The sequence below is a fragment of the Miniopterus schreibersii genome (assembly GCF_964146895.1).
Source record: "Miniopterus schreibersii genome assembly, chromosome: 18".
Classification (NCBI taxonomy): domain Eukaryota; kingdom Metazoa; phylum Chordata; class Mammalia; order Chiroptera; family Miniopteridae; genus Miniopterus; species Miniopterus schreibersii.
Genome location: NC_138121.1, coordinates 38,136,426 through 38,158,407, shown reverse-complemented (window position 1 = coordinate 38,158,407; position 21,982 = coordinate 38,136,426). Strand labels below are relative to the sequence as shown.

General features: G+C 42.3%; 1 long non-coding RNA gene across 1 annotated transcript; it reads right to left on the bottom strand.

Moving 5' to 3' along the window:
- Window positions 1–1,615: 1,615 nt before the first annotated feature.
- LOC308547867 lies at window positions 1,616–21,739 on the bottom strand. The gene is made up of 4 exons (XR_013997562.1): window positions 21,561–21,739; window positions 9,603–9,691; window positions 8,038–8,147; window positions 1,616–6,963 (listed from the first exon to the last, which is right to left on the bottom strand). It is a non-coding gene; the product is annotated as an uncharacterized lncRNA (long non-coding RNA).
- Window positions 21,740–21,982: the final 243 nt, after the last annotated feature.

The window sequence follows — 21,982 nt, the reverse complement described above, 5'->3', positions numbered from 1 at the left end:
ACTCTAATCGTTGAGGAGTTGTGGACATTTGATGAATCTACTATATTCCAGGCCCTGGAGCCGGCGCCGCGAGATACAATAGTCCTTGTCAAATATTTATTGAGGGCCAATTCTGCCCCACAAATGCAAGTGGTAGGAAGTGCTGCCCTAAAAAACACGCAGTCTAGTGCAGACGACCTATCATTCGAATCCAGTGGAGTTGGGTTGTTGATGGGAAGGGTAAATCTGTTGACTAGAACGATTTATCAAAATTTAAGATCCACCTAGCCCTTGACCTAGCAATCCAATCCCTAAGAACTTGAAGATATTCTCCACCCAAATCCATTTGTGCGAAGATGTTGCAGTTTGCAACATTGCTTATCAGAGCAGTATCAGAAACAGCCCAGGTGTGCATCAACAAATTGCTTGAGCAAATTAAGGTATGCACACAACAGAATTATTATTGCAGCTCCTCAAAAGAATGTGATAGATCTATGTGAAGTGATAAAATGGCCTCCAAAATAGTTCACTGGAAAAATAAGATACAGAACACCGCAGGGATAGGAGGAAGACTTGTTTTTCATTCTCTATCCTATTGTATTATTTGAATTCCTACTAGGTCAACCTAGTAGAAAATTGGATGTTTCCTCCCCAAAAGGGAAAAGGATTTGTACACAGCTACTGAGGAGGCCACCTGACCCACTGTTGAGGGAGTTGGTGGTCCTAGAAGGCTTTCTAGAAGAGTTGTCTCCAAGCTGAATCCCTAAGTATGTGAGGTGGAATTGCCCGATCAAAGGTGAAGACTTACGAAAGATGAAGACCCACCAGGCGGATGGGCAGTGTAAGCAAGGGGAGTTTGGCATTAAGGATACACTAAGTGCAGGGCAGAGTTAAGGCGGGAGAGGTGGGCCATATTCAGCTCTGCAGGGTCTTTACATCTGAATGCTCAACAAGGGGGAAGTCCACTTCTACACTCACTCGCTGGATCGTTGGCAGGCCCCAGTCCCTCATCACTGGGCTCTTCACAGAGCTGTCTCCCAACATGGCAACTAACTCCTCCTAGAATGAGTGATCTAAGATAGAACCAGAAAGAACATATGCGACAGAAGCCACATGCTTTTTATAACTTAATCTCCGAAACGGCATCCCATCTCTTGCGAATTCTAGTAGAAAGAAGCCACTAAGTCCAGCCCACACCCCATGACAGGGAATTACACAGGACAAAGCAGCAAGAAGCAGGGGTGCTGAGAGCCACCTCGGAGGCTGCCTACCCCAGGGGCCATGCGCGGAATTACGATCGATCCACTAAGAAGGATGAGCAGAAAGCTAGAAAGTGCCTGGGTCCCCAGCGGCATTGTTGCGTGGCTACCCCAGTCACGGCCTGCATCCCTAAATTCCTTATAACGTGAGGAGGAAAACAGCTCAAAATAAGATACAGCTCCACACCCACCAGGATAAAATTCAAAAGACTAATAACATCCAATGTTACTGAGAGTGGGGTATAAACATAGTGTAATCACTTTGGGAAAATATCTAGGAAAACAAAATATGCACATAGCCTATGACCCAGGTTCTCCGATCTTAGGTATTTATCCAAGACAAATGAAAACGTATGTCCACAAGAAGACTCTGCAAGAAGACTCATAACAGCTTTATTCATAATAGGCCCAATCTGGGGGAAGACACACACAAATGTTTATCAAACAGATAGGTAAGCAAATTATGGCATATTCATTTAATATGCTAATCAGCTTTAAAAAAAAAAATATTGATACAAAATGGATGAATCTCAAAAACATGCTTAGTAAAAAAGTCTTACACAAAAGAGCACATACATATGATTTCACTTACATGCAGGTCTAGGACAGGCAAAACCATGCTATGGTAGGAAAAATTAGAGCAGTGTTTGCCCCTTGGGGGGTACGGGTGAGAATAAAACGAAAGGGGTGTGAAGGAAATTTGAGCTGATGGTACTAGTCTGTGTCTTTTTTTTTAAAGATGTCTATTGATTCCAAAGAGGAAGGGAGAGGGAGAGAGAGAAACATCAACAATGACAGTCATTGATCGGCTGCCTCCTGCATGCCCCCTGCTGGGGATGGAGCCCACAACCCAGGCATGTGTCCTGACCAGGAACTGAACCTCCATCTCCTGGATCCTAGGTCGATGCTCAGCTGCTGAGCCACGCCAGCTGGGGAACTAGCCTGTATCTTAATAGGGACTATGTTGCACAAATGTTTGCATTTGTCAAAATGTATTGAATAATATACTTGAGATTTGGGCATTTTATTGAATTTAAATTTTACCTCAACAGGAACCGTAAGCAGATATGAACTCTAGGTAATGACACGCATGCTAAAGTATTTAAGGTAAAATGTATTAATGCCAATAACTTACATTGAAATGCATCAAAAAGAAAAGAAAAAAAAGGCTACACAGGTAGATAAGTAAAAGCATGTAGAGTAAAATGTCAATGATACAACCTAGGTGGTTGTCATACAGGTGATCACTGTAAAATTCAAGTATTTTGTATGTTTGAAAATTTTCCTAAGTTACAGAAGACAAAACCTACTTACTTAAGCCACTGTTGAGTTTTTAATTATTTGCTGTAAAACATAACTCTTACTGACAATGATAACATAGCAAAGGTTTTCTACAAAGTGGATGAAACTGGCCCTTGCATTTATTCATTCCTTGAACAAACATTTACTGTTTACCTACTATGTGCTAGATCTTGTGCCCTTGATGGGGGTATGATCTTATGAGCAAAAAAACAAAGTCCTTGCTGTTGGGAATCTTATAACATAGCAAAGAAGATAGAGAAACATGTATTATCATACAAATAAATATGTTACTATTATGATCACAACTGTGAAGGAACAATACTGGGGCTCTAAGGCTATGGTCAAGGGGACCTGACCTGTAGTGGGGTTGGGTTGGGGCAATCAGGGAAGACTTCCTGGAGGAAAAGTACATGATGGAGAGTTAATAAGGTGAAGAGTAGCAGCAAACATTCAGACAGAAAGCACATCATGGGCAAATTAACTGAGATCAAAGGAAATGAAAGAAGGCTATTGTGCCTGAAGCACCAACAGAAGAAGAAAGAATCCAACATACTGAGGAAGGATGCTTGGAGAGTTCACTTTCCATGGACTTCTGCTGCTATTTCTAACTTTGCTTAGGATTTTTCCTGAGTGCTGCTCCAATGGCTGCGGGTGCTCATGTCACAATAAGCAATTAGGCCAGGCAGGAGCTTCTTTAATAACAGGTATTATGTACTTGATGAACCAAAATGGCTATTCGAAGCCACTTTTTAGTCCCTTTTATAATTAGGATCCAGTCTACCTCAGGGAAATAAGGGGATGGGGGAGTTTAATGGAGGGGGTGAGATGTAGCAGCCTCCATCTCCACTCCTTTATTTTGACACTCAAACCAAAGTTTCTATCAAGGAGCTTTTTACAGCTTGCTTTCTTTTCTGGGAAAGGAGAATGAGTGCATTGGGATGCTTGGCCAGTCTTTGTGTATATAAAATTTCTCATTTTTCTTGAAAATCCAACATAGCTCCTAAACTTAAACTTAAAGCTGTAGTTCCTACTTTTCTAAGGCAATGGAGATGATCATCACAGTGATGAAATGTAGTCATTTTGTGTTCTGTTCACATTTACACTCCATATTTTCAAAAAGTTATAATCCATTATTAAAAAGGGGGGGGGGAAGGTACAAAGAAGATGGGAAGCCTCCTCTGTCCTGAAAGAGGGCTTCCTTTTCCTCCTATGCAGCCAATAGCGCACTGGGTGAAGGAGCACTCATTGCAGGAAAGCCACAGGTTCAAAGTGACTCAAGAAAGGCCAGCTCTCCTTCACAGCTGGGTACCCTGGTCAGTCCAAGCCAGGTGTCAGCCTTTGCTGAGCACTGCATTCAGCCCTGCTAGCCTGCCCTGGACACAGAGGGGGCACCCTGGGGGTCCCACACCTTTCTTTACCTCCTTTGCTTTTTCCTCATAGCATTAAATACTATTTATCAGACATCTACTCTGTGCCTGTGCTTTCCATTAATTGTCCTTCCTCCCCAAACCCTTCAAGGTGGGTACCATTAGCCTCATTTTAAGGCTCAGGAAGCATATCAGTTAGGAATCTTTCATTTGTCAAAAGAGAAAATCCAACTCAAAATGACTTAAGCAAAAAGGGTATTTACTGACTCACATAACCAAGATATACTAATAGTATACCAGTTTCAGGCCCAGCTGGATCTGTGTGCTCACAAGAGCAACACGGCCCATTTCTGTCGGGTCCACTCCCCTTGTTGGAGGTGGGAGGGCAGGTCACTGGGATAACTCAGCATCCTGTATCTGTTCCTTTTCCTGTCTCATCACCTCTCACTGCTTCTGTCTGGGCTTCCTAACCATCCCTGAACCATTCATTTGGGCTGGACAAGGAAATCCACTGATTGTTTTTTACCAAAGCCCAGCATCCAGCTCTGGAAGTGTGACGGGGTCTGAGAACTGAGGAAAGGATGCACGGCCATAAAACTGCCATCCAGACTAAGTAACTATACCACGCCACTTCCCTCCACACTGGCCAAGCCTCATACTGTGCTGCTTTTGGAATAAAGTCCTTTCCACACTTCTGGTCTTAGCCCTGTTACTCTATCAGTCTGAGCTAAATCAGAAGCTTCACTCTCTCAGGAGTAAGCAAGAGTCCACACAAACCCTGAGTAGTTTCCTTGACAAACCCACGGATGGAGCAGTAGAATGAGGTGACTCCAGACCAGGGCATCGAGCCAGGGAGTAAATTAGGACTGGAAGCATCCAGCACTCTGCTCACCAAGCCTGTGTCATAGTGCAGGACTGCTTCTTCGCAAACGAGGGGACTTTTTTAAAATTTGCAGTAAAGCATCCCATGGTCCTTAGTCCTTGGGCTCGCAGTCAATGCTACTTTAGGGGATTTCCATTCCCTCTCTCCCTCCATTCCTCTCCCTCCCTGTCTGTCTCTCTCCAGGTAAGATCCATTTCAGGATATCCTCTTACCTCACCTTTTAGGATTTCTTTACTCTCCTTAATGGAACAGACATAGCAGGCTGTCGGGAGGGAGAGAGGCAGGAAGAGGACCATACCAGTATCTATATCCCAACTCTATCCCTGGATGCCACAAGGAGGAACTGCAACCTAGCTACAAAATTAAGAGGTCTCTGATAAGCCACCTACAATTTTTGAAAATATAGAAAACACATGAAAGAAGTATTATAGTCCAAAAGCATCACTGAAACACGTCTACTTTGCGCATGGCTTTTGATGTTAGAAACATGCTTTCATTTATTCAAAAATATGTTCTGAGAGCCTGAGAGCCTTTGATAAGGCCTCTCATCTCCCTGAACACTCTTTACCTAGGTCTCTGCATGGACAACTCTTAAGCATCTTTTACACACAAACTAATGTGCTCTGTGGGTTGCTTCACAGTCCTCCAATGAAGAAGCCCCAAACCTCAGGAGCAGCTTGTAGTTTTCGTATCTACGATACCTTTCAGTATTGCCAGGGTCTGGGGAATTACCAAGTTGAACCATATGAAATTGCCTTTTTGTAGGTCAAAATGAAAATGTTACATTTTTGAGAAAAACAGCAGCTTTAATCAACCAAAATATGCACTAATAGCATTAACTGCTTTCCTCAAATGATAAATTTCCCCAAGTATTAAATGATATATACCACGTTTATAAAATTCAGTATTGTTAAAATATATTCAATTCCTTCAATTACTCTTCTTGATTGGAGAATGTTCTGTTTCTTAGAGTTACAAATGACAAAAATGGTGGTAATCTGATGAAAAAAGTCAGGTGAGTATGATAGATGTGCTATATTTCTTAGCCCAATTCAGTTACCTCCCCACAGTGGTTTGTGGTATCTGTGGTCAAATGTTGTCCTGGAAATGACAGGTTCACACCTGCTGACCAATGCAGAGTGCTTTCAGAGTGATTTGCATACATGATTTCAACTGCTTGACGATGCTACTGTTAGTTTTAAAACAGTAAAAGCAGTTTGGGTTAAAAGGCAGTAATGAGGCCTGGAGAATATTATGCTAAGCAAAATAGGCCAGTCAGAGAAAGACAGGTATCACATTATCTCATTCATATGTGGAATCTAATGGACAAAATAAACTGAGGAACAAAATAGATCTAGAGACATAGAAGCATGGAACAGACTGAGGACTCTCAGAGGGAAGGCAGGGATGGGTGGGTGGGTGGGGAAGTGATTAACCAGGGAACTTATATGCATATATGTTTAGCCCAGGGACACAGACAATAGTGTGGTGAAGGCCTGGGGGGTGCGGGGGCAGGGTGGAAGAGGTCAATGGGGGAAAAGAGGGGGACATCTGTAATACTTTCAATGATAAAAATTTTTTTTTAAAGCAGTAATGAAATACCCTTTTTGCATACCACCAACAGTTACCAAGTCCATTTTTGGCTGAACGATAGTTTTAACACATTTGGGAACTTCATCAACATCCAATCACTGTCCAGATAACTTTTGATTTTTTGTCACAGCTTATGATGCTCTCATAGGGTCTCTGCTCTTTCAAATCTTAAGGAGCATATCTTTAACCATCTCAGTTTATGATCGTCCATCAACTGCTGTTACCCACTTGTCCAATTTTTTCACCTTTCCGATTGCAGCCAGGTGTACAGAAATTGTTGTAGCAGAAACTCCTAAGTCTACTGCAAGGTCTCGAATTGCTGTTTTGCGGTTAGCTTCCACCATGACTCTCAACTCATCTTCATTTAAAACAGACCTGGGTCTTCCTCGAGGCTCGTTTTTCAGACTCAGCTCTCCAGACCGAAATTTTTCAAACGACCACCAGATAGTCCTTTCACTAACATAGCCTTCTCCAAAGACAGAAATGATGTTTCTACTTGCTGTGGCTGCACTATGTCCTAGTTTAAATTCATATAAAAAAAGTATTCGCAAATCTTTCAAAGACATGGTATTTTTCACTTCTGTGGAGAAAATAAACAATAAGAACTCAATCATCAAAGAAAACTGAAGAGCATATCATCACTATGAATACTAAACAACACAATTGAAAACAGACTGATATCAACTTGACTGTCATGGTTAAGTTTTAACTGGTGAAGTATCAGCAATCTCATTTGGAGGATAAGTGTTTTGATCACTGCTCTCTGCTGTCATCAGTTTCTATCAGGTGGATGTTACTTTTAAGTCTTTAGGTTTCCCAATAGGAATACAATTGCCAGTAATTCTATAAGCATCTACCATAGAAGAAATGCTTTTGAACTAAGATATAAGTTGTGTTTTTAAATTCAGTGCTATCAAATTAAGACAAATCAGTTTGATGATTGGAAAAAATTCTCCCATAATGGGCTAACAAATACCTGTTTCTTATGTTTTCTGACAGAGAATTTTTAGGTCTTCCTCTTCCCTGTCTCATATGGTCTGAATGACTGCTACTTCATGACCTCTTTATCTTCTTTTGCCTATTTCACTGCTCCCGGCTTCATACTTAATTTTGGTGTAGATGAATAAAAATAATATATTTTAGGGACGTGAAAGAACTGCTCGCCTATGTTAGCACCTTACCCCAGCAGTCATGTATTCTAAATGGCACTAGAGTCCACTGCCTAGTGTACTGTTTAAAATGCAACCGTAACACACGTTTCCTAAACCCATCAGAGGTTTTTAAAAAGAGGGGAAGAGATTCAGCATAACCCAATTCTGGACAATATTTGGGTAAATTGTTGGGCAGTATGGGGAAGATTTCTTTTTCAATAGTTTTAATTCCAGCCCATTATAAGTATATATCCCTCCATAGCAATTTTTCTTTTTTTCCTCCCCTCTGCTTCTAAGATGGTAAAATATCCTTGCTTAAATTCTAAATTAAGTTATTTCAAATAAGTCAATAATTAATCTTCTATGACAAGAGCAGGAAAAAATCTGACCTCAACCATAATATATTGTTACCAAAAACCAAAAAATATGTATTGCAACTATAAGATAATATTAGGAAAGTGAGTAGTTTTATTTTAGTCCTTAATATACTGAAAGCAATTTACCCTGTTGTTCCTAAATGGAACAGAAGTTGAGAAGAAAGGTTTCCTGTTGATATAGATTTAACTGATGCATGAAGCCACCTCTTCCACTTCAAACAAACATGCTGGTTAAGCTACAACCAAAAGACAAAACTTGTTTTAATACAGACCTAAATCCAAAAGCAAAAGAAGTTCCCAAATGCATAAGTGAGAGGAGGCTCAAAACCACTGTGATGAGGGGGTCACATGAGGATTCATACCTCAGAACAACATACAAATAATGGAACAATCTAAAACAAAGACATTTTAAGACAAGTTAAAATAAGATATTTTAAAACATGCCTCAAAAGTTCAAAGAGAAAACAGATTCCATTAGGCAAAAAACAGGCGATTGTAAAAGAAATTCCACATTATAGTTACTTGTCCTGTCTCCTTAGTCTCCTCCAACCTCTGACAGTGCCTCAGTCTTCCGTCATCTTTCATGACCTTGACTCTTTTTTAAAAATTTTTATATATATCTTTATTGATTTCAGAGAGAGGAAAGGAGAGGGGGAGAGAGAGAGAGAGAGAGACACCCATGATGAACGAGTCATTGGGGATCGAGCCCTCAACCGAGGCATGTGCCCTGACCGGGCATCGAACCTCGATCTCCTGGATCCTAGGTCGAGGCTCAACTGCTAAGCCATGCCCGGACGGGCATGACCTTGACTCTTTTGCAGAATACTGATCGGTTGATTCTTTTGTCAAATGTATCTCATTTGAATTTGGCTGATGTTTTCTTTCTTTTTTTCTTCTTATTGTTTTTAGCTGATGTTTTCTAATGATTCACAAAAGAATTCACAAAATTGATGTACCCTTATCAGTGCATTATCACAGGTTTCATGATGTCAATATGTTTTATTATTGTGATGTTCACCTTAATCCCTGATTAAGGTAAATTTTGACAGGTTTCATCCCTGTAAAGTTCTTATCTTCCCCTTTGTGGTTAATGAAGATCTGGGGGCAATAGTTTGATTCTATACAAATTTTATTTCTCCTCAAATTTTCACTAATCAATTTTACCATCCATTGGTAAATCTTGTCTGCAATAAGTATTACTATTTAGCTAGTGCTGATTTTCTATTATCCTCAATTCTTCCACAGTTATTAATTGAAATTCTACTGTAAAGAAGAACTGTTCCAGCTCTGGCTGGTATGGTGGGGGGTGTGCAAGAGGCAACTGATCGATGTTTCTTGCTCTCTCTCCCTCTCCCTTCCTCTTACTCTAAAAATCAATAGAAAAACCTTAAAGAACTGTCCCATATGTAATAGTGCCAACAATAAAAAAAAAAAGGGAGAGGGGGAGAGGAACATAGATTGGTTGCCTTCTGCACGCACCCTATTGGGAAAAGGGTTCGAAACCCAGGCATGTGCCCTGACCAGGAATCGAACCAGCAACCTCGAGATACATAGAATGATGCAAAACCAATTGAGCAACATCAGCCAGGGCTCAAAGATTTTAATATTATAACTTCAGCAATTCACAAAAATTAATTTTAAGCCATATAATAGAAACCATAAACATGGAAAGATAGTAAACTTGCAATTACCTGTAAGGTGATGATTTCTCTGAATGTTTTCTTTTTAGAAGTTTCCTATTAATAAACACATAACCACAAGATTTACATGCAACAGGAACCTAGAGGGGGGAAAAAAGAGAAAAAATATATTAAATTTTATTATTTATTAAACTTCTCAACTGTTTCTGTGGTCTCTTCAACTAAACAATAAGTAACTTGAGCCCGGCTGGGCTTGGCTCAGCGGTTGAGTGTCGACCTAGGATCCAGGCGATCAGGGTTCAATGCCCGGTCAGGGCACATGCCCGGTTGCGGGCTTGATCAATGACTCTCATCACTGATGTTTCTGTCTCTCTCCCTCCCACTCTTTTCCTCTCTCTGTAATCAATAAAGATATATTAAAAAAAAAAAAGACCAACTTATTTAAAATAAATAAATAAGTAATTTGAAAGAAGAAATCACAATTATATTTAAACTCATACAAACTGAGATAAAAATTCTCATGGTCCTTTACAGTTTCATGCATATAGCAAATGTTTAATAATGCTAAAATGTGAAGTACAAAAATCATTTCCTAAAATGTCAGTGTCAGAATAGTTACAGCATGGATTGGACCAGAAGAAAGGTACTAGTTTAGGAAATTATTACATTAATCCCAGGATGAGAGGCTGTTGGCCTGTTCTGCTATGCTGGCAGGAGCAATGTATTTTTTTTGTTTTTTAATTTTAGAGGACATTTATTAAAGCTGAGGACAGTGAAATAAGGAAGGACATAGGATAATAGAAGACAGACTAGGTGGGGGAAATGAGCCCAGGATGGGCTGCTTTGGCTCACTAAGAAGTCAAACAAAAGTGGGTCTTGGGGGAGAGGTTCAGGTGGTTTGCTGGGGACAAACTGCCACTGCCCATTGCTGCCCTGGTTGCAAGCCTCATGGGGTTCATTAGAGTTTAGGCGATGCACCCCTGTTGGGGAAGAAGAGAGGGAGGAGGAGGGGAAAGATATGGGAGTACTCCCAGGAGGGAGAGCACACCTGTATTTTTGTTTGTTTGTTTAAAATATTACAGATGTCCCTTTTTCTCACCAATGACTCATTCCACCCTGTCCCATGCCTCTCCCCAGTCCCTCTCCCCACCATTGTCTGTGTCCTTGGGTTGTGCATATACGCATATAAATTCTTTGGTTAATTTCTCCCCCTCCACCGACCCGCCCTCCTCCATCCCTCTGACATTCGTCAGTCTGATTTATGCTTCCACGTCATTGAATCTATTCTGTTCATCAGTTTATTAAGTTCTTTAGATTCCACATATAAGCAAGATCATGTGATGTTTGTCTTTCTCTGCCTGGCTTATTTCCCTTAGCATAATTTTCTCCAGGTCCCTCCATACTGTCCCAAAGGGTATGAGATCCTTCGTCTTTACAGCTGCGTAGTATTCCATGGTGTAAATGTCCCACAGCTTTTTCATCCATCAATTGATGGGCACTTGGGCTGTTTCCAGATCTTAGCTATTGTAAACTGGGCTGCTATGAACATCGGGGTGCATATATTCTTTCTGATTAGTGTTTCAGATTTCTTAGGATATATTCCTAGAAATGGGATCACTGGGTCAAAAGGCAGCTCCATTTTTAATTTTTTGAGGAAACTCCATACTGTTTTCCATATTGATTACACCAGTCTGCATTCCCACCAGCAGTGCACCAGGGTTCCCCTTTCTCCACACCCTCGGCAGCACATGTCGTTTGTTGGTTTGTTGATGAAGCCATTCTGACAGGTGTGAGGTGATACCTCATTGTGGTTTTAATTTGCATCTCTCTGATGATTATCGACGTCGAGCATTTTCTCATGTGTCTCTTGGCCATCCGTATGTGTCTATTCAGGTCCTTTGCCCATTTCTTAATTGGGTTGGTTGTCTTCCTCTTGCTGAGTAGTATGAGTTTTGTCCACTTTGGAAATTTTAGCTCCTTATCAGATGCATCCTCGGCAAATATGTTTTCCCAGACCATGGTGTTCCTTTGTATTTTGAGGCTGTTTTCTTTTGCTGTGCAGCTTTTTAGTTTGATGTAGTCCCATTTGTTTATTTTTTCTTCTGTTTCTCTTACCCTAGGAGATGTATCAGTGAAAATTCCACTATGTGGGATGTCTGTGACTCTACTGCCTATGTTTTCTTCCAGGATTCTTATGGTTTCACGATTTATATTTAAGACTTTTATCCATTTTGAGTTTACTTTTGTGTATGGTGAAAGTTGGTGGTCTAGTTTCACTTTTTTGCATGTATCTGTCCAATTTTCCCAATACCACTTATTGAAGAGACTGTCTTTACTCCATTGTATGCTCTTGCCTCCTTTGTCAAATAGAATGACGTGGGTCTATTTCTGGGGTCTCTGTTCTGTTCCATTGATCTATATGCCTGTTGTTGTACCAATACCAGGCTGTTTTGATTACAATGGCTTTGTAGTACAGTTTGATGTCCGGTAATGTGATCCCTCCCACTCTGTTCTTTTTTCTCAAGATGTCTGCAGCTACTATTCGGGGTCTTTTTTGGTTCCATATAAATTTTGAAATGTTTGTTCTAGATCTGTGAAATATGCTGATGGTATTTCAATAGGAATTGCACTGAATTTATAAATTGCTTTGGGTAGTACGGACATTTAAATGATATTAATTCTTCCAATCCATGAGCCTGGTATATTCTTCCATTTGTTTATATCTTCCTCTATTTTTTTTTTTTTTCCAGTGTCCTGTAGTTTTCCAAGTACAGGTCTTTCACATCCTTGGTTAAGTTTATTCCTAGGTATCTTATTTTTTTAGTTGCAATGGTAAATGGTATTTTTTTTTTTTTTTAGTTTTTCTCTCTCTGAAAGTTCATTGTTGGTGAACTTTCTGGATGTTGATTTTGTATCCAGCTACCTTGCCAAATTCGTTTATCAAATCTAGTAGTACTTTGATGGAGTCTTTAGGGTTTTCTATGTACAATATCATGTCATCTGCAAATAATGACAGTTTCATTTCCTCCTTTCCAATTTGGATCCTTTTATGTTTTCCTCCTGTCTGATGGCTGTGGCTAGGACTTCCAGTACCATGTTGAATAAGAATGGTGAAAGTGGACATCCTTGTCTTGTTCCTGATTTAAGAGAAATGGTTTTAGTTTTTGACCATTGAGTATGATGTTGGCTGTAGGTTTGTCATATATGGTCTTTGTTATGTTGAGGTATGATCCCTCTATTCCCATTCTGCAGAGAGTTTTTATCAGAAATGGGTGCCGGATTTTGTCGAATGCTTTTTCTGCATCTATTGATATGATCATATGATTTTTGCCCTTCATTTTGTTTATGTATCACATTTATTGATTTGCGGATGTTGTACCAGCCTTGCATCCCCAGAGTAAATCCCACTTGGTCATGGTGTATGATCTTTTTAAGGTATTGCTGGATCTGGTTTGCTAGTATTTTAGTGAGGATTTTAGCATCTATGTTCATCAGGGATATTGGCCTGTAATTTTCTTTCTTTGTAGTGTCTTTATCTGGTTTTGGGATTAGGATGATGCTGGCCTCATAAAGAGTTTGGGAGTTTTTCCTCCTTTTGAATTTTGTGGAATAGTTTGAATAGAATAGGTGTTAATTCTTCTTTGAATGTTTGGTAAAACTCACCTGTAAATCCATCTAGTCGAGGACTTTTGTTTGCTGGGAGTTTTTTGATTACTGCTTCAATTTCATTAGTTGTCATCGGCCTATTAAGGTTTTCTGCCTCTTCTTAATTCAGCTTTGGAAGGTTATATGCTTCTAGGAATTTGTCCATTTCACCCATGTTGTCCAGTTTGTTGGCATATAGTTGCTCATAGTATTTTCTTATAATCCTTTGTATTTCTGTTGGGTCAGTTGTTATATCGCCTCTTTCATTTCTGATTTTATTTGGGTCCTCTTTGTTTTTTAGTGAGTCTGGCTAAAAGTGCATCAATCTTATTTATCTTTTCAAAGAACAAGCTCTTGGTTTCATTGATTTTTTTGTATTTTTTTTTTAGTCTCTATGTCATTAATTTCTGCTTTGATCTTTATTATTTCCTTCCTTCTACTTCCTTGGGGCTTTTCTTGCTGTTTTAGTTGTTGTGTTAGATGGTTCATAAAACCTTTTTCTTGTTTCTTGAGATAGGCCTGTAATGCTATGAATTTTCCTCTCAGGACTGCTTTCGCTGTGTCCCATAGATTTTGGGTTGTTGTCTGTTCATTTTCATTTTTTTCCATGAAGTGCTTGATTTCTTCCTTGACCTCATTGGTAACCCATTCATTGTTTAATAGTATGCTATTTAGCCTCCAGGTGTTTGAATATTTTTAGTTTTTTTATAGTTGTTGATTTCTAGTTTGATGGCATTGTGATCCGAGATGCTTGATATGATTTCAATCTTCTTGTATTTGTAGTGAATTGCCTTGTGCCCTAACATGTGGTCTATTTTTGAAAATGTTCCATGTGCACTTGAGAAGAATGTGTATTCTGCTGCTTTGGGATGAAATGTTCTGTAAATGTCAATTAAATCCATTAGGTCTAGTGAGTCATTTAAGGTCTGTGTTTCCCTGTTGATTTTTTGTCTTGATAATCTGTCCAGTGCTGACAGTGGGGCGTTAAAGTCCCCCACCATGATTGTGTTGCTGTCAATCTCCCCCTTAAAGTCCCCCAAGAAATTTTTTATATATTTAGGTGCTCCTATATTGGGTGCATAAATGTTTATAAGGGTTATTTCCTCCTGTTGGATTGATCCCTTTAGTATTATGTAGTGACCATCTTTGTCTCTTGTTATGGTCTTTATTTTGTAGTCTATTTTGTCAGAAATAAGTATTTCTACTCCAGCTTTCTTTTCCTTTCCATTTGCGTGGAATATTTTATTCCATCCCTTCACTTTTAGCCTGTGTGAGTCCTTTGCTCTCAGGTGGGTGTCTTATAGACAGCATATATTTGGGTCCTGTTTTCTTATCCATTCAGCTACCCTATGTCTCTTGGTTGGACCATTTATTCCATTTACATTTAAGGTTACTATTGATATAAACTTATTTAATGCCAGTTTTTCCTTTATGCTGGTGTACCTTTCTCTCACTATTCCTTTTCTTAGAGCAGTCCTTTTAGCATTTCTTGGAATGCTGGTTTGATGGTACTGAACACCTTTAGCCTTTTTTTGTCTGGGAAGCTCTTTATTTCACCTTCAATTTTAAATGATAGCCTTGCTAGATAAAGCAATCTTGGTTGCATGTTTTTGCTTTTCATTACTTTGAGAACTTCATGCCACTCCCTTCTGGGCTGGAGAGTTTCTGTTGAGAAATCAGCTGTCAGCCTTATGAGGGTTCCCTTGTAGGTCACTGCTTGTTTTTCTCTTGCATCCCTTAATATTTTTTCTTTGTCCTTGACACTTGCCATTTTAATTATGATGTGTCTTGGAGTGGGTGTCTTTGGGTCCCTTGTTTGGAACCCTCTGTGCTTCCTGAACTTGTGTGGCTTTCTCCCTTGCCAGCATAGGGGTTTTCTATCATTATTTCCTCCATCAAGTTCTCTATCCCTTGCTCTCTTTCCTCCCCCTCTGGTACCCCTATGATGCGGATGTTGTTACATTTCATTTTGTCCCAAAGCTCCCTAGACTATCCTCATGCTTTTTAAGTGTTTTTTCTTTTTGCTGCTCTTATTTTTTTCTACCTTGTCTTCTAAGTCACTTATTCTACCCTCTGCTTCATTGAGCCTGCTTTTAATTCCTTCCAGTGTATTCTTGATATGAGACAGCGTTCTTTCTGATTTTTGTTTATGTTATGTATCTCTTTTTCATGTTTTCACTAAGGTCCTTGATCTTATCATCTAGTGCATTGTTTTTCTCATTAAGTTCCTTGAACATCTTTATAATCAATACTCTGAGCTCTGTTTCTGATAACTTGCTTAACTTCATCTCATCAAAGTCTTTTTCCGGCGATTTTTCCTTTTCTTTAACTTGGTGATTGTTTCTTTGTCTCCCCATTTTGGTAGGTCTTAGTGTTTGTATCTATATATTAGATATATTTACTGTCTCCCAGTCTTGTGGGGTGGGATTTTGTATTGTGAGACCAGTGGAGCCCAGAGGCGTGTTTTCCTTATACTTCTGAGCTCTTTGCTCTAGGCGTGTCCCTTTTGTGGGTATCTGTTTTGTGGGTTCTTTGGGTTCTCCTGTTGTGGTTGGGTCTAGATTATTGTTGACCAGATCTTGGGAGGGATCTCCTCTTAGGTGGGCTGTGTGTCTCAGCCCCAACCTCGTCATGTAAACTGCTGTATGGGTGCTGGCAAGGCAGGATAATACACAACTAAACTTCCATGAAACAAGGGGTATCTTACAAAATATCTTGACAGTCACAATGAAAACAACCCAAGTGAAAATAGAACTGGGAGAGTGAAGGGAGAACACAAATTCTAGAGGGGGGAAAAAAAGCTTAAAAAAGAGAAAGAAAAGTAAAGCTTAGAGAGAGAAAGTATAGTGTTGTTAATAGTGATGAAAATTTAGAAAATAATAATAAACTAAAATGTAAAAAATAGAGAAGCTGCTGGGAGATAATAGAGGCAGAGAAAAGATTCTGAAGAAGGGCCAGCAAAAAATCAAGGGAGAGAATAGGAATAGGATAATAGTTGAAAATGAAAAAATAAAAATACAATAAAGAGAATAAGAGAAACTACCAATCGAACAAAAAGACAGGAAGACAGAAGGGAAGATAACAAAAGAAAGAAAAAGAAGAAGAAAAAAAAGGAAAAAAAAAGTTATGCCCATGGATCAAGAGGAGAGAGAGAGATAAAGCCAAGGCAGGTTGGGACTCCAATAAAGAGATTTGGGGGAAACTATAGAGGAAAGCAGTAAACTTGTCGGCTATAATGATAAAGTCCCAGTCATTAAGCAGGAAATATCAAGAAAGTCTTGATAGTAGAAGCAAGGATAAAACAAAACAAAGCAAAGAAACAAAACAACACAGAGGAACAAAACAAAAAACAAGGTAAGCAAAACAAAATTCTTTTCTAAAAAAATTTTTAAAAATTTTTAATTAAAAAATTATAAAATTTAAAAAGATGAAAAAACAAATAATTTTTTTCCCTTTCTCTTCTTCCTAAGGGGAAAAGAGAACAAACACACACACAAACAAAAAAACTCCCTCAAATCAAACAAAACAAAAAAAAAAACAGAAAGAAAAAAAAGTCAATCAGGTGAGTTTCTTCTAGGCAGCTTGTGTTGTCTGCGGCTCACGGCTTTGTATGGTGATTTCCGTTCTCCTGGGAGGTACTTGTATATCAGCCAATGTGAGGAGCTGTCTAGGTTTGGCTCTCGTGTCGTTAGGTAGATGGTAGATCTGAGGCTCTTTGTGGACCACCTCCTCTTGTCAGCTATTTTGCCACTCTGTAGTTGCCTGATCTTGCTCCAGAGTCTTCTGTAGAGTCTTTAGGGTGCAGGATGGCGAGTGTAGCTCAGGATATCACTCCCCTTACTTAAGAGGTTTCGCTGTCAGGCGCTCACTGTGGGGAAGTTAGTCTCTGCTCCACAGCCAGCTCCTCAGTCCTTTCCCTGTTCTCCGATTCTAGTTCCCCATGCACTGGCCTGCTGCAGCTTCAGATTGATTTCAGTTTGTTGCCTTTTCTGTCTGGGCCATTTCAGCAGCCTGGGCCCAGTGGTTCGATTAAAAAACATTCCAGTGACCCCTTTGCCTGCCCAGCCCCAGCAGGAGCTTCAGCTTTTCCCCCAGCTCCCAAACAACAGTCCCTGGGAGTCTTACTCTTGTAATGTCCTCCCGTGTGCTGCTCTCCCTTCCCTCTCAGGACTATGCCCTGCAGGTGTGTCTGGGGCCCCAGTGAACAGGACCAGCCCCTTTCCTGTTGGGGGTGGTGCTCCCAAGCTGCAGGAGGGGAAGGCGCTCTACCCCTCCCCTCCCAGCTCTGGTTGGCTGGTTGCACAAGGCACGCCCTTCAAACAGTCTACTGTGCAGACCCCAATCCAAGCTTCCACTGGTCTGTCCCCGCAGTGCAAGCCAGGAAGGTGGGAGCCAGTTCAGTGATCAGAACTCAAAAATGCACAAAGTAATACACAAGCAGAGTCCCCCCTGCAAGGTCCTGCGGACCACGCTCCAAAGCACCCAGCAGGAGGGGACCCAAAGTCAGCTCCACGCAGCTCCCCTCACCTCTGATCTCAGTAAAGCTGGGGTGGCTCCATGCACCACCATGGCGCCCCTCAGGGTGGGTCACAAATCCCAGACTCTCCCCACCGGGAGCTCAGGGCAAGAGGGCTCTCCTCCCCTTCCCCGTGCCACACAGATCAAATGCTTTCTGGGGCTCAACCCAATGCCTTACAGGGAGGCAGAGGGTCCTTGTGTGCAGCTGCTCAGTGCAGTCCTCTGGTCCCTTTCTACTCAGATGCCACATGCTTTGGGAGAGCCTTTCCTATGGTCAGTGCCCGGAGCGTTAGACACCGGTCGCATCTGCCATTAGAAGCTTTGTTTCCTAGGAAGGCGCCTTCCCCTCCTCGTGGACTCACTGCTCCCTTGGGTCACTCTGCCCTCCGCACAGGGCACTCCTTCCCCTTCCTCTAATCCAGGTATGAGATCCCCGCTTTTGGATGCCGGTCTGCACTCCCGAGGGGAGGGAACTTCGCAGCCTCCAAGTCTCAGGGCTCAGAGCCCAGCACAGGCTTCAGGGGCGACTCCCCCTTTCTACACTCCCCCCTTACCAGACTCTATGATGTTTCTTCAGTGCTCCCTACTCACACTATGTCCATTCAGGTATGTTTCTCTGGTTTCTCCAAGCTGGCTATGTAGTATTTTAGGAGTAAATCAAGTCTGTGGCTGGGAGTGGGGGCGCTCTGCTGCTTCTCACAGTGCCGCCATCTTCCCTCCTCTGTATTTTTTTTTTAAAGTATACATTTGACAGACATTTCAAAAGAAGGAAAGAATAACACTTGGACACAAACTGATTACTGATGAGAAAAACAGAACTGAAAATGAGGCTAGAAGTTCAAACCAGAAAGGGGAAGAGGGCCAGACACTAACAAGCTGAAAGAAAAAAATAAAAAGAAACACTATTGTGGGATAATAGGGGGAGAAAAATTATTTTTAAAAAAAATTTATACACACACACACACACACACACACACACACACACACACACACACATCTGCCTCCTGGTTCCTGGCACAGAGCTCCAACAAGCCTTGCAATTTTATAAGCGATAAGAGCACTAGGATCATCTTCTGTTCAATATTTGGTCTTAGATCCCAATTCCTGACATAAAGTTCTTAAATCCCTTAGCACTTCCTGGATGATAGCAATGTCTTTCATCTTTCATGATAAAACACTGAACAAATGAGAAATAGAAGGGAACTTCCTCAACATGATAAAATGCACTTATGAAAAACCCACAACTAACATCATACTCAATAGGAAAGACTGAAAGCTTTCTTCCCAAGACCAGGAACAACATGCATATCTGCTTCTGCTGCTTTTACTCAACACTATAATGGAAAGGCAGAGAAATCAGGCAAGAAGAAGAAATTAAAGGCATCCAAACTGAAATGGAGAAGTAAATCTCCCTATTCACAGGTCACATGACCTTATATATACAAAGTCCTAAATAAACACACAACATTAGGGCTAATGAAAGAATTCAGCAGTGTTGCAAGATACAAGACCAACAAACAAAAATCAGTTTTATTTCTATACACTAGCAATAAATCTAAAAATGAAAATAAGAAAATAATTCTATGTATACGACCACCAAAAAAATAATTAGGAATAAATTTAACCAACAAAATGTAAGACTTGTACAATGAAGCCCGGCTGGGCGTGGCTCAGCAGTTGAGCATTGACCTAGGATCCAGGCGATCAGGGTTCGATTCCCGGTCAGGGCACATGCCCGGGTTGTGGGCTCGATCAATGACTCATCACTGATGTTTCTCTCTCTCTCCCTCTCCTTTCCTCTCTCTGAAATCAATAAAGATATATTTTTTTTAAAAAAAGACTTCTACAATGAAAACTATAAATAAATCATTGTTGAGAAATTAGAGAACTAAATTAATGGAAAGACAACAATGTTCACAAGTTGGAGGACTTAATATTGTTAAGATGACAATACTTCCCAAATCAATCTACAGATGCAATGCAATACTTATAAAAATCTCAATAGCCTTCTTTTTTTTCTGGAAATGGAAAAGCTAATTCTAAAATTCACATGGATTGGCCATGGCTGGGTAGCTCAGTTGGTTAGGGCATTGTCCCATACACCAAGGTTGTGGGTTCAATCCCCCGTCAGGGCACACACAAGAATCAACCAATGAATGCATAATTGAGTGGAACAGCAAATCGATGCTTCTCTCTCTTTCCCTTCCTCTCTCTAAAAATCAACAAATAAAAATTTTTAAAAAATTCACATGGATTTGCAAGGGACTCTGAAAAGCCAAACAATCTTAAAACAAGAACAAGGTTGTAAGACTTACATTTCCTGATTTCAAAACTTATACAAAGATACAATCATCAAAATGCTGAACACTTGTGGTTTCCAGTTCTAAATGGAGTCACCACTTCCATGCAGAACTTACTGAAAAATTAACAACTCTTCTTAGATCTGTAGGAGAAATGAGGTCCCAGGGCAAACCACGCCCCCCCCCCCCCCCAAATTGGCCAGAGAGGTGAATACAGAGACTCTCAAGTTACCAAAGCAGAAATTCAGTGTCAGGGTAGGAAAAACTCAACTGTAACTGAAAATTGCTGAAGGCTCAGTGTGGACAAGTCTGAGAGATACAGTTCCAGGTGGACCCAGTCATACGGTGTCCCCCACACTTTTGTGAGTTTTACCTCCAGGAGCTCAACTGGGTTCCCATAGTAAGTATCAGGGGGAGATCTCCTGCTTCTAGGAGGGGAAAGGAAATACACCAGAACACTCTGTCAAGGTTAACATAAAGATTAGCGGAACCCCTGAGGAAGGACCTTTGGCTAACCTCCTAGCACTCTGCCTGCCGGTCTGACAAAGGGGGAATGTCCGCTGTGTTACTAGGAGACACGGCTTATGGTAACCATGACCCCTGCCGGCATCTCGCCTGGTGACCAGCCCTGGCTTAGGGCTTCCCTAAGTATAAGCATCATTCCCTGCGAAACCTGCGGAGCTACAGTCTTGCTTGGGAGCTGAAAACGACATTTCCCAGCGACAGTCGCTCTTGCCGCCATAGCACGGTTCCGGTTCTCTCCGCCCGCGTCCTTCGCAGAGCCGAGAGGGCCCTGGCGCGCTGCGTATCACGCCGCGTCCCGCAGCTGTTCCGCCGCAGGCGGCGTTTCCCGTCACATCCGGGCCCCGTCAGGCCCCGTCAGGCCCCGTCGGGCTGAACCCGACTCCAGCGGCCACAGCCGCTGATGGCCCGAGGAGTTTGGCTCAGAAAACAGACGTTAATTCAAGAAGCCACGCAGAGGTAGGAACGACAAGCTCACCCTTTAAAAAGGTACAGCATACACACCATTCAGAGAAAGGGCCTAGAAGTACAGGCTTTAATGGGAACTTAGCATGCAGTACTGTTCTACCAAAAATATAGGCCAGATGGATTATTTGGGTATGAACATTATTACAAAGCATATTAATATCAGCAATTTATTGAAATTTAAGAGGAAACCGTTAATACACTGCGGCCCCTTTTGTCACATGTGGGCGTCCGCCCAGGGCCCGGCGGGGACCGCCCGGTTCCCGGTTCCCGCACACGCCGGAGGGGAACAAAGCCACCCCGCGGGGCAGCACGGGGCGTGCGGAGCCTTCCCTCCGGGGCACGACCCCGCCGCTGTCACCGGAGCCGGCCCGGAGACCCGGGACAAGCCCACGCCCCCTTCCGCGCCGCCCGGCCGCCGGCCGGACACTCGCCAGTCTCACGGCCGCCAGGTGCGCGCCGGCCCCGCCGCGGCCGCCCGCTCCCCGCGCTGCCCGTACACCCCCGGCTCGTCCCGGTACCCGACGACGCGGCCTCTCCGCGGCCAACCGCCGCCCACCTGTTGGTCGCACTCGGGGCACGATTTGGTGGCCATCTTCACTCTCTTGGCTCGACTCGCGGCGGAGGCGGCGGCTCGGGCTCCTCCCCTCGCACCTCAGCGGCCCGGCCTCCGCCCGCCGGTCCCGTAGCCCAGACTGAGGCGCCGCTGGGTACGCGCGCGTCCGCGAGGTCGGGCGGAGCCTGCGTGTGAGGGGCGGAGCCTGTGTGAGGGGTGGAGCCTGCGTGTGAGGGGCGTGGCCTGCGTGTGAGGGGGCGGGGCGCGCCGCGGTGTGGGCGGGCTCCCCGTCGCCGGGCGCCGCGCTCCAACCCGCCCCACGCCGGCCCTGGAGCGCTTCCGGACTCTCACGTGAGCTAACGGACGAACCCTGTAGCGAGCGAGGCAATGGCCACGCCTTCTCCCAGTTCTGCGGACGTGGGGGC